Source organism: Drosophila subpulchrella, unplaced genomic scaffold (genome assembly GCF_014743375.2).
Source record: "Drosophila subpulchrella strain 33 F10 #4 breed RU33 unplaced genomic scaffold, RU_Dsub_v1.1 Primary Assembly Seq392, whole genome shotgun sequence".
Classification (NCBI taxonomy): Eukaryota; Metazoa; Arthropoda; class Insecta; order Diptera; family Drosophilidae; genus Drosophila; species Drosophila subpulchrella.
In genome coordinates this window covers 1-13,251 of record NW_023665614.1, presented here as the reverse complement: position 1 = coordinate 13,251, position 13,251 = coordinate 1, and the positions used below count along the sequence as shown (strand labels likewise).

Here is a 13,251-nt window from a genome sequence, read left to right as displayed (position 1 = left end):
TACTTGAATTTCAATACCATAGGAATATTTATTTATACATGGAATATGTTTTGCCACTACTTTTTCGCGTCACTAATAATATGACGATATAGACTTGCTACCATAACATAAGTTTTGAACAATAAGAGGAGCAGACACCAACCAACCAACCGCTGCTACCATTGAATGAACCATATATACAAACTTTTATATATGTCCTCTTTACTTGAATTTTAATACCATAGGAATATTTATACATGGAATATGTTTGCCACTTTATCATCGCGTCACTAATAAGATGACGATACATTTTGTTTGTTCAATATTTACTTATATATTGATGTTTCCAATTTAGGTCTTTTATATTTCTTCTTCCCTACCTTACACACCACAAACAAAGTGGCGTGCGATGCTGCAAGCAAGCATAATGATTATGCCCGCTTGCAACATCTTTATTATCGAATCATCAAGCAAAGGATAAGCTTCAGTGGATCGCAGTATGGCAGCTGCTCAACCACTTACAACACCTTGCCTGTTACAAAAGTCGTTTACAATTGATTCTAGGCTTTGTCATTGTATTAAATAATGCTTTTATATGTAACTAGCGCGGCATCAGGTGATCAAAGATCCTCCCAATTTACTATGTTACAAATTACATTGGCATCACATCCATTGTCGTTTATAAAGTAAATTATAAACTTTAAATGGTTTAGAAGCCATACAATGCAAATTGCCCCTTATTTATCATTGCAGTCCAGCACGGATACGACCTTAGAGGCGTTCAGGCATAATCCAACGGACGTAGCGTCATACCACTGTTCGCTCGAACAAGTATTGTGCCATTGGTCCGTACCTGCGGTTCCTCTCGTACTACGCAGGAATGCTGTCGCAACAACGTTTTGTCATTAGTAGGGTAAAACTAACCTGTCTCACGACGGTCTAAACCCAGCTCACGTTCCCTTGCATGGGTGAACAATCCAACGCTTGGTGAATTTTGCTTCACAATGATAGGAAGAGCCGACATCGAAGGATCAAAAAGCGACGTCGCTATGAACGCTTGGCCGCCACAAGCCAGTTATCCCTATGGTAACTTTTCTGACACCTCTTGTTAAAAACTCTTTAAACCAAAAGGATCGATAGGCCGAGCTTTTGCTGTCCCTGTGTGTACTGAACACCGAGATCAAGTCAGCATTTGCCCTTTTGCTCTATGTGTGGTTTCTGTCCGCACTGAGCTGGCCTTGGGACACCTCCGTTATTATTTGAGAGATGTACCGCCCCAGTCAAACTCCCTACCTGGCAATGTCCTTGAATTGGATCATACCTGAGTAATTGGAGTTATACCAAATTTTCAAATCAAAAATACATAAATGCACCGTTTTATTAAAGAATTTGTTTGCGATTATATAACAAACTCGTGATACTTTGATCAAGAAGCTTGCATCAAAACCCAATACCATAAGATATAATAAATATATCCGTATAATGGCTAGGAAATGATACACGTTCCATTTAATCAAGTAAGTAAGGAAACAATAAGAGTAGTGGTATTTCATTGGCGATACCAAACCGAAGTCTAATATCTCCCACTTATTCTACACCTCTTATGTCTCCTTACACTGCCAGATTAGAGTCAAGCTCAAAAGGGTCTTCTTTCCCCGCTAATTATTCCAAGCCCGTTCCCTTGGCTGTGGTTTCGCTAGATAGTAGATAGGGACAGTAGGAATCTCGTTAATCCATTCATGCGCGTCACTAATTAGATGACGAGGCATTTGGCTACCTTAAGAGAGTCATAGTTACTCCCGCCGTTGACCCGCGCTTACTTGAATTTCTTCACTTTGACATTCAGAGCACTGGGCAGAAATCACATTGTGTCAACACCCGCTAGGGCCATCACAATGCTTTGTTTTAATTAGACAGTCGGATTCCCCAAGTCCGTGCCAGTTCTGAATTGATTGTTAATTGATAATCGTTATAATTAATAAGAACTAATTGGTTTAACCCAATTAGTATTCTTAAAAATTTTAGCAAGAAAGTTCCACAATTGGCTACGTAACTAAACTATCCGGGGAACAAGTGACCAACATAAATGCCAGACACTCTATTTACCCAGAACGAGCACATAAACCATGTTATTGTTTCCCAATCAAGCCCGACTATCTCAATCTTCAGAGCCAATCCTTATCCCGAAGTTACGGATCTAATTTGCCGACTTCCCTTACCTACATTATTCTATCGACTAGAGACTCTTCACCTTGGAGACCAGCTGCGGATATTGGTACGGCCTGTTGAGAAGTTTGCGTGTCCCCACCATAAATTTTCAAGGTCCGAGGAGAAAATATCGACACAACAGTATATGTCATGCTCTTCTAGCCCATCTACCATATCTCTCTGCGAAAGACTTCCATGGTAGTACGGCTATAAAACAGAAAAGAAAACTCTTCCGATATCTCTCGACGGCTTCTTTATGGTCGTTCCTGTTGCCAGGATGAGCACGAGGCCCATATTTAATAACAAACGGATACTCAACAGGTTACGGAATTGGAACCGTATTCCCTTTCGTTCAAAATTATTCAAGTATATTAATTAGCTTGATTTATATAATATAATTATATTTGTATGGCATTTGTGTTTTACTTGAAAATTTTCGGCTTTCGCCTTGAACTTAGGACCGACTAACTCGTGATCAACCACTGTTCACACGAAACCCTTCTCCACTTCAGTCCTCCAAGGTCTCATTCGATTATTTGCTACTACCACCAAGATCTGTACCAATGGCAGCTCCATGCAGGCTTACGCCAAACACTTCTACGCATACCATTGTACCTTCCTACTCACTAAAGTTTCAAAATTTATATCACAAGTAATATAAATCATCTACTTTAGCGGTAATGTATAGGTATACAACTTAAGCGCCATCCATTTTAAGGGCTAGTTGCTTCGGCAGGTGAGTTGTTACACACTCCTTAGCGGATTTCGACTTCCATGATCACCGTCCTGCTGTTTTAAGCAACCAACGCCTTTCATGGTATCTGCATGAGTTGTTAATTTGGGCACCGTAACATTACGTTTGGTTCATCCCACAGCGCCAGTTCTGCTTACCAAAAGTGGCCCACTGGGCACATTATATCATAACCTTGAACTTCATATCAAGAAAGTTAAGGTTCTTACCCATTTAAAGTTTGAGAATAGGTTAAGATCGTTTCGACCCTAAGGCCTCTAATCATTCGCTTTACCAGATAAGATTATTTTATATAACATTAAAATGCACCAGCTATCCTGAGGGAAACTTCGGAAGGAACCAGCTACTAGATGGTTCGATTGGTCTTTCGCCCCTATACTCAATTCTGACAATCGATTTGCACGTCAGAACTGTTTCGGTCTTCCATCAGGGTTTCCCCTGACTTCAACCTGATCAAGTATAGTTCACCATCTTTCGGGTCACAGCATATATGCTCAAGGTACGTTCCAGTTAGAGGCATAAATAATATAAATATCATTATACATAACTATATAGAACGCCCCGGGATTGTGTTAATTAGCTATAAATAGTTAAAAAACTAATCCCATTATTAGTCAAGTTAATTACGCTATTAGGTTTATATCCCAATAACTTGCACATATGTTAGACTCCTTGGTCCGTGTTTCAAGACGGGTCCCGAAGGTATCCTGAATCTTTCGCATTGTTAATCATACAAGTGCATATAATAAACACAAAAATCAATGATAATTATGCCATTATATAATTCCGAAAAATTAACGCACTGTATTCATATAAATCTATCAGCACTTTATCAAATTAATAACATTTATTCTGTGTTAAAATGCAAGCAAATTAATTTGAATAAACTATAAGTTATATTTTATGATAAATTTTGTATGCTAATAGATTACAATGTCCTTATATGGAAAAAATGCACACTATTATCATAATATTGTTTAAATATTACAATTTTAATGATGAATTTTCCATAACGGATATTCAGGTTCATCGGGCTTAACCTCTAAGCAGTTTCACGTACTGTTTAACTCTCTATTCAGAGTTCTTTTCAACTTTCCCTCACGGTACTTGTTTACTATCGGTCTCATGGTTATATTTAGTTTTAGATGGAGTTTACCACCCACTTAGTGCTGCACTATCAAGCAACACGACTCTTTGGAAACATCATCTAGTAATCATTAACGTTATACGGGCCTGGCACCCTCTATGGGTAAATGGCCTCATTTAAGAAGGACTTAAATCGTTAATTTCTCATACTAGAATATTGACGCTCCATACACTGCATCTCACATTTGCCATATAGACAAAGTGACTTAGTGCTGAACTGATTTCTTTTCGCTCGCCGCTACTAAGAAAATCCTGGTTAGTTTCTTTTCCTCCCCTAATTAATATGCTTAAATTCAGGGGGTAGTCCCATATGAGTTGAGGTTGTGTATAACTTTTTTTGCAATTAATTCTTTATATATAATGATAAAACATTTTATTAAATTCGTTATATATTTTATATATTTGTATGGCATTTGTTTGGTCTAACGAATCAACGAAGAATAATAATATTGTCAACGGCTTTCTATTTACTAATCTTTAATAAGAGACAATTCTAGATAAATTTTTTATGCTAGACATTTCTCAGTATTATTTGATTGAAAAAGAAAATATTTCTCTTCGTTTTTCACATTCAAATTATTTACTAATGTGAGATAATGTTTTTCATATATTTGTTAATATTATGAATAATATAATAATTAAATTATTATTATCCAATAATATACCATATGCTTATAAAATTTCATTATAAAATTTATATAAACAACTTAATTAGCATAGTCTTACAACCCTCAACCATATGTAGTCCAAGCAGCACTATAAAATTAATTAAAGTACATAACAGCATGGACTGCGATATGCGTTCAAAATGTCGATGTTCATGTGTCCTGCAGTTCACACGATGACGCACAGTTTGCTGCGTTCTTCATCGACCCATGAGCCGAGTGATCCACCGCTTAGAGTTTTATATATTGGTTTGGTAATTTTGTCATATATGTTTTTATTGAAAGAAATTAAAAATACACCATTTTACTGGCATATATCAATTCCTTCAATAAATTGATTTTTATACCTAAAACGAATGCTGCGAAATGTCTTAGTTTCATATAACCAATAATATATCAAGTATTTTTTAAATGGCATTTACGGTATTAATACTTTTTTTTAGCGATATATATTGAAATTTATATAAAACATTAACCTGTAATAATCAGGTACAACATTGTACATTTTAGGTTGTTGCATTATCCAATGTATGCGCATAACTGAGATGAACAATACATATCGCAACGCGTGTATATTATGGTCCATATACACACAGTGTTTTATTAATTAATTGCATTTAATATACAATATAATAATAATATTAAATAAATTTAATAATTTCGATTTGCTTGTTCGAATTTGTTATTTGTTTGCTTTGCTTATTTATTTATCTCTTATTTAATGCAATAATATATTTATTATTACAATTATTATTTCGATTTGCTTGTTCGAAATTTTATATTTGATCTATAAAAGATCATATTTTTGGCAATTTATATTTTATTTGTATTACTATAATATATTATATTATTATAATAAAAACAAATTTTTTTATTAACGGTAAGGATATTAAACAATAATGATCCTTCCGCAGGTTCACCTACGGAAACCTTGTTACGACTTTTACTTCCTCTAAATAATCAAGTTCGGTCAACTTTTGCGAAACAACCGTAACACACAAGGCGTCACAGTGATCACGTCCGGAGACCTCACTAAATAATTCAATCGGTAGTAGCGACGGGCGGTGTGTACAAAGGGCAGGGACGTAATCAATGCGAGTTAATGACTCACACTTACTGGGAATTCCAAGTTCATGTGAACAGTTTCAGTTCACAATCCCAAGCATGAAAGTGGTTCAGCGGTTTACCCGGACCTCTCGGTCTAGGAAATACACGTTGATACTTTCATTGTAGCGCGCGTGCAGCCCAGGACATCTAAGGGCATCACAGACCTGTTATTGCTCAATCTCATTATTGCTAGACGCAATTTGTCCATTTAAGAAGCTAGTGTCCTTATAATGGGACAAACCAACAGGTACGGCTCCACTTATATAAACACATTCAAACACAATAAACATTTTACTGCCACCATGAATGAAGGCTATATAAGCTTCAACACCATAATCCTGAAGATATCTATTTAATATATTTGAGTCTCGTTCGTTATCGGAATTAACCAGACAAATCACTCCACGAACTAAGAACGGCCATGCACCACCACCCATAGATTCGAGAAAGAGCTATCAATCTGTCTTACACACTTATGTTCGGACCTGGTAAGTTTTCCCGTGTTGAGTCAAATTAAGCCGCAGGCTCCACTCCTGGTGGTGCCCTTCCGTCAATTCCTTTAAGTTTCAGCTTTGCAACCATACTTCCCCCGGAGCCCAAAAGCTTTGGTTTCCCGGGAAGCGACTGAGAGAGCCATAAAAGTAGCTACACCCAATTGCTAGCTGGCATCGTTTATGGTTAGAACTAGGGCGGTATCTGATCGCCTTCGAACCTCTAACTTTCGTTCTTGATTAATGAAAACATCTTTGGCAAATGCTTTCGCTTAAGTTAGTCTTACGACGGTCCAAGAATTTCACCTCTCGCGTCGTAATACTAATGCCCCCAAACTGCTTCTATTAATCATTACCTCTTGATCTGAAAACCAATGAAAGCAGAACAGAGGTCTTATTTCATTATCCCATGCACAGAATATTCAGGCATTTGAAGCCTGCTTTAAGCACTCTAATTTGTTCAAAGTAATTGTACCGGCCCACAATAACACTCGTTTAAGAGCACTAATGCAGGTTTTTAAATAGGAGGAACATATGAAAAAATACAAGTATCTAAGCACATGTAAGAACTCCACCGGTAATACGCTTACATACATAAAGGTATAGTACTAACCACAATTGTAAGTTGTACTACCCGTATGAAGCACAAGTTCAACTACGAACGTTTTAACCGCAACAACTTTAATATACGCTATTGGAGCTGGAATTACCGCGGCTGCTGGCACCAGACTTGCCCTCCAATTGGTCCTTGTTAAAGGATTTAAAGTGTACTCATTCCAATTACAGGGCCTCGGATATGAGTCCTGTATTGTTATTTTTCGTCACTACCTCCCCGAGCTGGGAGTGGGTAATTTACGCGCCTGCTGCCTTCCTTAGATGTGGTAGCCGTTTCTCAGGCTCCCTCTCCGGAATCGAACCCTGATTCCCCGTTACCCGTTGCAACCATGGTAGTCCTAGATACTACCATCAAAAGTTGATAGGGCAGACATTTGAAAGATCTGTCGTCGGTACAAGACCATACGATCTGCATGTTATCTAGAGTTCAACCAATATAACGATCTTGCGATCGCTTGGTTTTAGCCTAATAAAAGCACATGTCCCATAAGGTTCATGTTTTAATTGCATGTATTAGCTCTAGAATTACCACAGTTATCCAAGTAACTGTTAACGATCTAAGGAACCATAACTGATATAATGAGCCTTTTGCGGTTTCACTTTTAATTCGTGTGTACTTAGACATGCATGGCTTAATCTTTGAGACAAGCATATAACTACTGGCAGGATCAACCAGAATAATGTTTTTATTCATATTTCATTCATATTTTTGAATAGAAATTAGCAATATAAATTTTATAGATTGTTTTCTATCGAATACGGCCATTTTTATATAGCATTCGTATACGTTTGTTGTTTTCACAATATATACTTGTTCCGCCACTAATAATAACAAGTTTTTTAATTATTGATGTTAAAAACACAATATTTTTTTTCGTAATACGTAATAATTTTCTTTATATTTGCATATTTCATTCTAAAATATCTTTTTTGTTCGACATACGTCATTATTGTATCCACACATGTACAATTTTTGTTTAACCAATATAAAATATTGAATTAAATCATTTGTATTTTGATGATAAATTTAAAATTTATCTGTATATATTCATATAAGACTCTTTGGTAATATATAATATAAAACCGAGCGCATATATGATATGTAAGTTAGAAAAAATAATATATATATATATTATTTTCTTTTAATATAGGGACACCTCTTTTAATTTATCCCCGCAGGGAATTATCACATAACTCAGTATGTGATAATGGCAGACCAATATACATATATATCAAGATTATCAATACAAAATATATATCATTATTAGCCTGCCTCAATTGTAATTATTTATTTGGATTAACGATAAAGTTCGGAAACAATTTGTTATTCTATGTATAATAGAAACCTTGGCCTTTGTTTCAACATTATTATCTTTGGGCTTAAAATATTAACCGTGGAGCCAAGTCTCATATTCATAAATGAATAAAGAAACAAATTTGACGGATTAATATCTTCTCTACCGACAGACAGTATTTTGTCACGTCAATAGTAGATGGCCGGCCCATTGACCATCCTATAGTAGTTTTTGGACCCAATATCTTTAATTCGGGTATTTTCAATTGTCTTTGCCAATCAACCGTTTGGTACTCTCTCATATAATAAGAGAATACACATATAATTCCATTATATGGATATATCTTCATTATTTTATTTGCTACATCACCCTATAATAGTTTTTGAACCCGTCAACTTCAATTCGGGTATTTTCAATTGTCTTTGCCAACCATTTATATGGTATTCTCTATTATAATAAGAGAATACTAGTGTATATCCATTATATGGATATATCATCTTCATATTATTTGCTACACCACCCTATAGTAGTTTTTGAACCCATCATCTGCAATTCGGGTATTTTCAATTGTCTTTGCCAACCAACTATACGGTATTCTCTCTTATAATAAGAGAATACAAGTATATTTTCATTATATGGATATAATGCCATTTATTTTTCAATATCCATATAATTCATTTAGTTTTGTATGTACAAAACAAGTTTTCTTTATAGTATTGACAAAATCATATGTTTACGCATAACATAAGTTTTGACCAATACGAGGAGGGGCCCGCCAACGACCACCTCCCTATAGTAGTTTTTTACCCCACGCACTACTGCGTGCCTGTTTACAGTACTAGTGCCAGCTATCACTAGGTTTATATATCATGTTTCAGTGATATATGGGTAAATTCTACCATTTATTCTTATGTATATGGCATTTCTATGCCATATTTATACAATCCATTCATATCTTAATGTATATTTATTATATTATACATTATTATGCCTTATAGGTATTATACCTATAAGCCATATCCATACGATTCATTCACTAGTGCCGCCCCTCACTAGGTTTATAATTGTTATATCATTGATATACAATTTATTTCTATATATATGGCATTTATATGCCATATCCATACAATGCATTCACATTTCAATGTATATTTACTTGTTATACATTATTATGCCTTATAGGTATTATACCTATAAGCCATATCCATACGATTCACTTATATAAATATATGTATATTTTTCTATACATAATTTTTTTTTATTTTTGTATGGATTTCTATGCATATCCATAGTTTATATGGATATGCTTGGCGTTCTATATAGTATTGACAAATTCATATGCATAACATAAGTTTTGACCAATACGAGGAGGGGCCCGCCAACGACCACCTCCCTATAGTAGTTTTTTACCCCACGCACTATTGCGTGCCTGTTTACAGTACTAGTGCCAGCTATCACTAGGTTTATATATCGTGTTTCAGTGATATATGGGTAAATTCTACCATTTATTCTTATGTATATGGCATTTCTATGCCATATTTATACAATCCATTCATATCTTAATGTATATTTATTATATTATACATTATTATGCCTTATAGGTATTATACCTATAAGCCATATCCATACGATTCATTCACTAGTGCCGCCCCTCACTAGGTTTATAATTGTTATATCATTGATATACAATTTATTTCTATATATATGGCATTTATATGCCATATCCATACAATGCATTCACATTTCAATGTATATTTACTTGTTATACATTATTATGCCTTATAGGTATTATACCTATAAGCCATATCCATACGATTCACTTATATAAATATATGTATATTTTTTCTATACATAATTTTTTTTTACTTTTGTATGGATTTCTATGCATATCCATAGTTTATATGGATATGCTTGGCGTTCTATATAGTATTGACAAATTCATATGCATAACATAAGTTTTGACCAATACGAGGAGGGGCCCGCCAACGACCACCTCCCTATAGTAGTTTTTTACCCCACGCACTATTGCGTGCCTGTTTACAGTACTAGTGCCAGCTATCACTAGGTTTATATATCGTGTTTCAGTGATATATGGGTAAATTCTACCATTTATTCTTATGTATATGGCATTTCTATGCCATATTTATACAATCCATTCATATCTTAATGTATATTTATTATATTATACATTATTATGCCTTATAGGTATTATACCTATAAGCCATATCCATACGATTCATTCACTAGTGCCGCCCCTCACTAGGTTTATAATTGTTATATCATTGATATACAATTTATTTCTATATATATGGCATTTATATGCCATATCCATACAATGCATTCACATTTCAATGTATATTTACTTGTTATACATTATTATGCCTTATAGGTATTATACCTATAAGCCATATCCATACGATTCACTTATATAAATATATGTATATTTTTCTATACATAATTTTTTTTTACTTTTGTATGGTTTTCTATGCATATCCATAGTTTATATGGATATGCTTGGCGTTCTATATAGTATTGACAAATTCATATGCATAACATAAGTTTTGACCAATACGAGGAGGGGCCCGCCAACGACCACCTCCCTATAGTAGTTTTTTACCCCACGCACTATTGCGTGCCTGTTTACAGTACTAGTGCCAGCTATCACTAGGTTTATATATCGTGTTTCAGTGATATATGGGTAAATTCTACCATTTATTCTTATGTATATGGCATTTCTATGCCATATTTATACAATCCATTCATATCTTAATGTATATTTATTATATTATACATTATTATGCCTTATAGGTATTATACCTATAAGCCATATCCATACGATTCATTCACTAGTGCCGCCCCTCACTAGGTTTATAATTGTTATATCATTGATATACAATTTATTTCTATATATATGGCATTTATATGCCATATCCATACAATGCATTCACATTTCAATGTATATTTACTTGTTATACATTATTATGCCTTATAGGTATTATACCTATAAGCCATATCCATACGATTCACTTATATAAATATATGTATATTTTTCTATACATAATTTTTTTTTACTTTTGTATGGTTTTCTATGCATATCCATAGTTTATATGGATATGCTTGGCGTTCTATATAGTATTGACAAATTCATATGCATAACATAAGTTTTGACCAATACGAGGAGGGGCCCGCCAACGACCACCTCCCTATAGTAGTTTTTTACCCCACGCACTATTGCGTGCCTGTTTACAGTACTAGTGCCAGCTATCACTAGGTTTATATATCGTGTTTCAGTGATATATGGGTAAATTCTACCATTTATTCTTATGTATATGGCATTTCTATGCCATATTTATACAATCCATTCATATCTTAATGTATATTTATTATATTATACATTATTATGCCTTATAGGTATTATACCTATAAGCCATATCCATACGATTCATTCACTAGTGCCGCCCCTCACTAGGTTTATAATTGTTATATCATTGATATACAATTTATTTCTATATATATGGCATTTATATGCCATATCCATACAATGCATTCACATTTCAATGTATATTTACTTGTTATACATTATTATGCCTTATAGGTATTATACCTATAAGCCATATCCATACGATTCACTTATATAAATATATGTATATTTTTCTATACATAATTTTTTTTTACTTTTGTATGGATTTTCTATGCATATCCATAGTTTATATGGATATGCTTGGCGTTCTATATAGTATTGACAAATTCATATGCATAACATAAGTTTTGACCAATACGAGGAGGGGCCCGCCAACGACCACCTCCCTATAGTAGTTTTTTACCCCACGCACTATTGCGTGCCTGTTTACAGTACTAGTGCCAGCTATCACTAGGTTTATATATCGTGTTTCAGTGATATATGGGTAAATTCTACCATTTATTCTTATGTATATGGCATTTCTATGCCATATTTATACAATCCATTCATATCTTAATGTATATTTATTATATTATACATTATTATGCCTTATAGGTATTATACCTATAAGCCATATCCATACGATTCATTCACTAGTGCCGCCCCTCACTAGGTTTATAATTGTTATATCATTGATATACAATTTATTTCTATATATATGGCATTTATATGCCATATCCATACAATGCATTCACATTTCAATGTATATTTACTTGTTATACATTATTATGCCTTATAGGTATTATACCTATAAGCCATATCCATACGATTCACTTATATAAATATATGTATATTTTTCTATACATAATTTTTTTTTACTTTTGTATGGATTTTCTATGCATATCCATAGTTTATATGGATATGCTTGGCGTTCTATATAGTATTGACAAATTCATATGCATAACATAAGTTTTGACCAATACGAGGAGGGGCCCGCCAACGACCACCTCCCTATAGTAGTTTTTTACCCCACGCACTATTGCGTGCCTGTTTACAGTACTAGTGCCAGCTATCACTAGGTTTATATATCGTGTTTCAGTGATATATGGGTAAATTCTACCATTTATTCTTATGTATATGGCATTTCTATGCCATATTTATACAATCCATTCATATCTTAATGTATATTTATTATATTATACATTATTATGCCTTATAGGTATTATACCTATAAGCCATATCCATACGATTCATTCACTAGTGCCGCCCCTCACTAGGTTTATAATTGTTATATCATTGATATACAATTTATTTCTATATATATGGCATTTATATGCCATATCCATACAATGCATTCACATTTCAATGTATATTTACTTGTTATACATTATTATGCCTTATAGGTATTATACCTATAAGCCATATCCATACGATTCACTTATATAAATATATGTATATTTTTCTATACATAATTTTTTTTTACTTTTGTATGGATTTCTATGCATATCCATAGTTTATATGGATATGCTTGGCGTTCTATATAGTATTGACAAATTCATATGCATAACATAAGTTTTGACCAATACGAGGAGGG

The 13,251-nt window shown here is 33.9% G+C and overlaps 3 non-coding genes across 3 annotated transcripts; all 3 read right to left on the bottom strand.

The window, feature by feature from the left end:
• Positions 1-437: 437 nt before the first annotated feature.
• On the bottom strand, positions 438-4,408 carry LOC119562119. The gene has a single exon (XR_005221692.1). It is a non-coding gene; the product is annotated as a large subunit ribosomal RNA (ribosomal RNA).
• A 401-nt stretch (positions 4,409-4,809) lies between these two features.
• On the bottom strand, positions 4,810-4,988 carry LOC119562115. Its single transcript, XR_005221688.1, has one exon. It is a non-coding gene; the product is annotated as a 5.8S ribosomal RNA (ribosomal RNA).
• A 658-nt stretch (positions 4,989-5,646) lies between these two features.
• LOC119562127 lies at positions 5,647-7,641 on the bottom strand. The gene has a single exon (XR_005221698.1). It is a non-coding gene; the product is annotated as a small subunit ribosomal RNA (ribosomal RNA).
• Between the last annotated feature and the right edge of the window lie 5,610 nt (positions 7,642-13,251).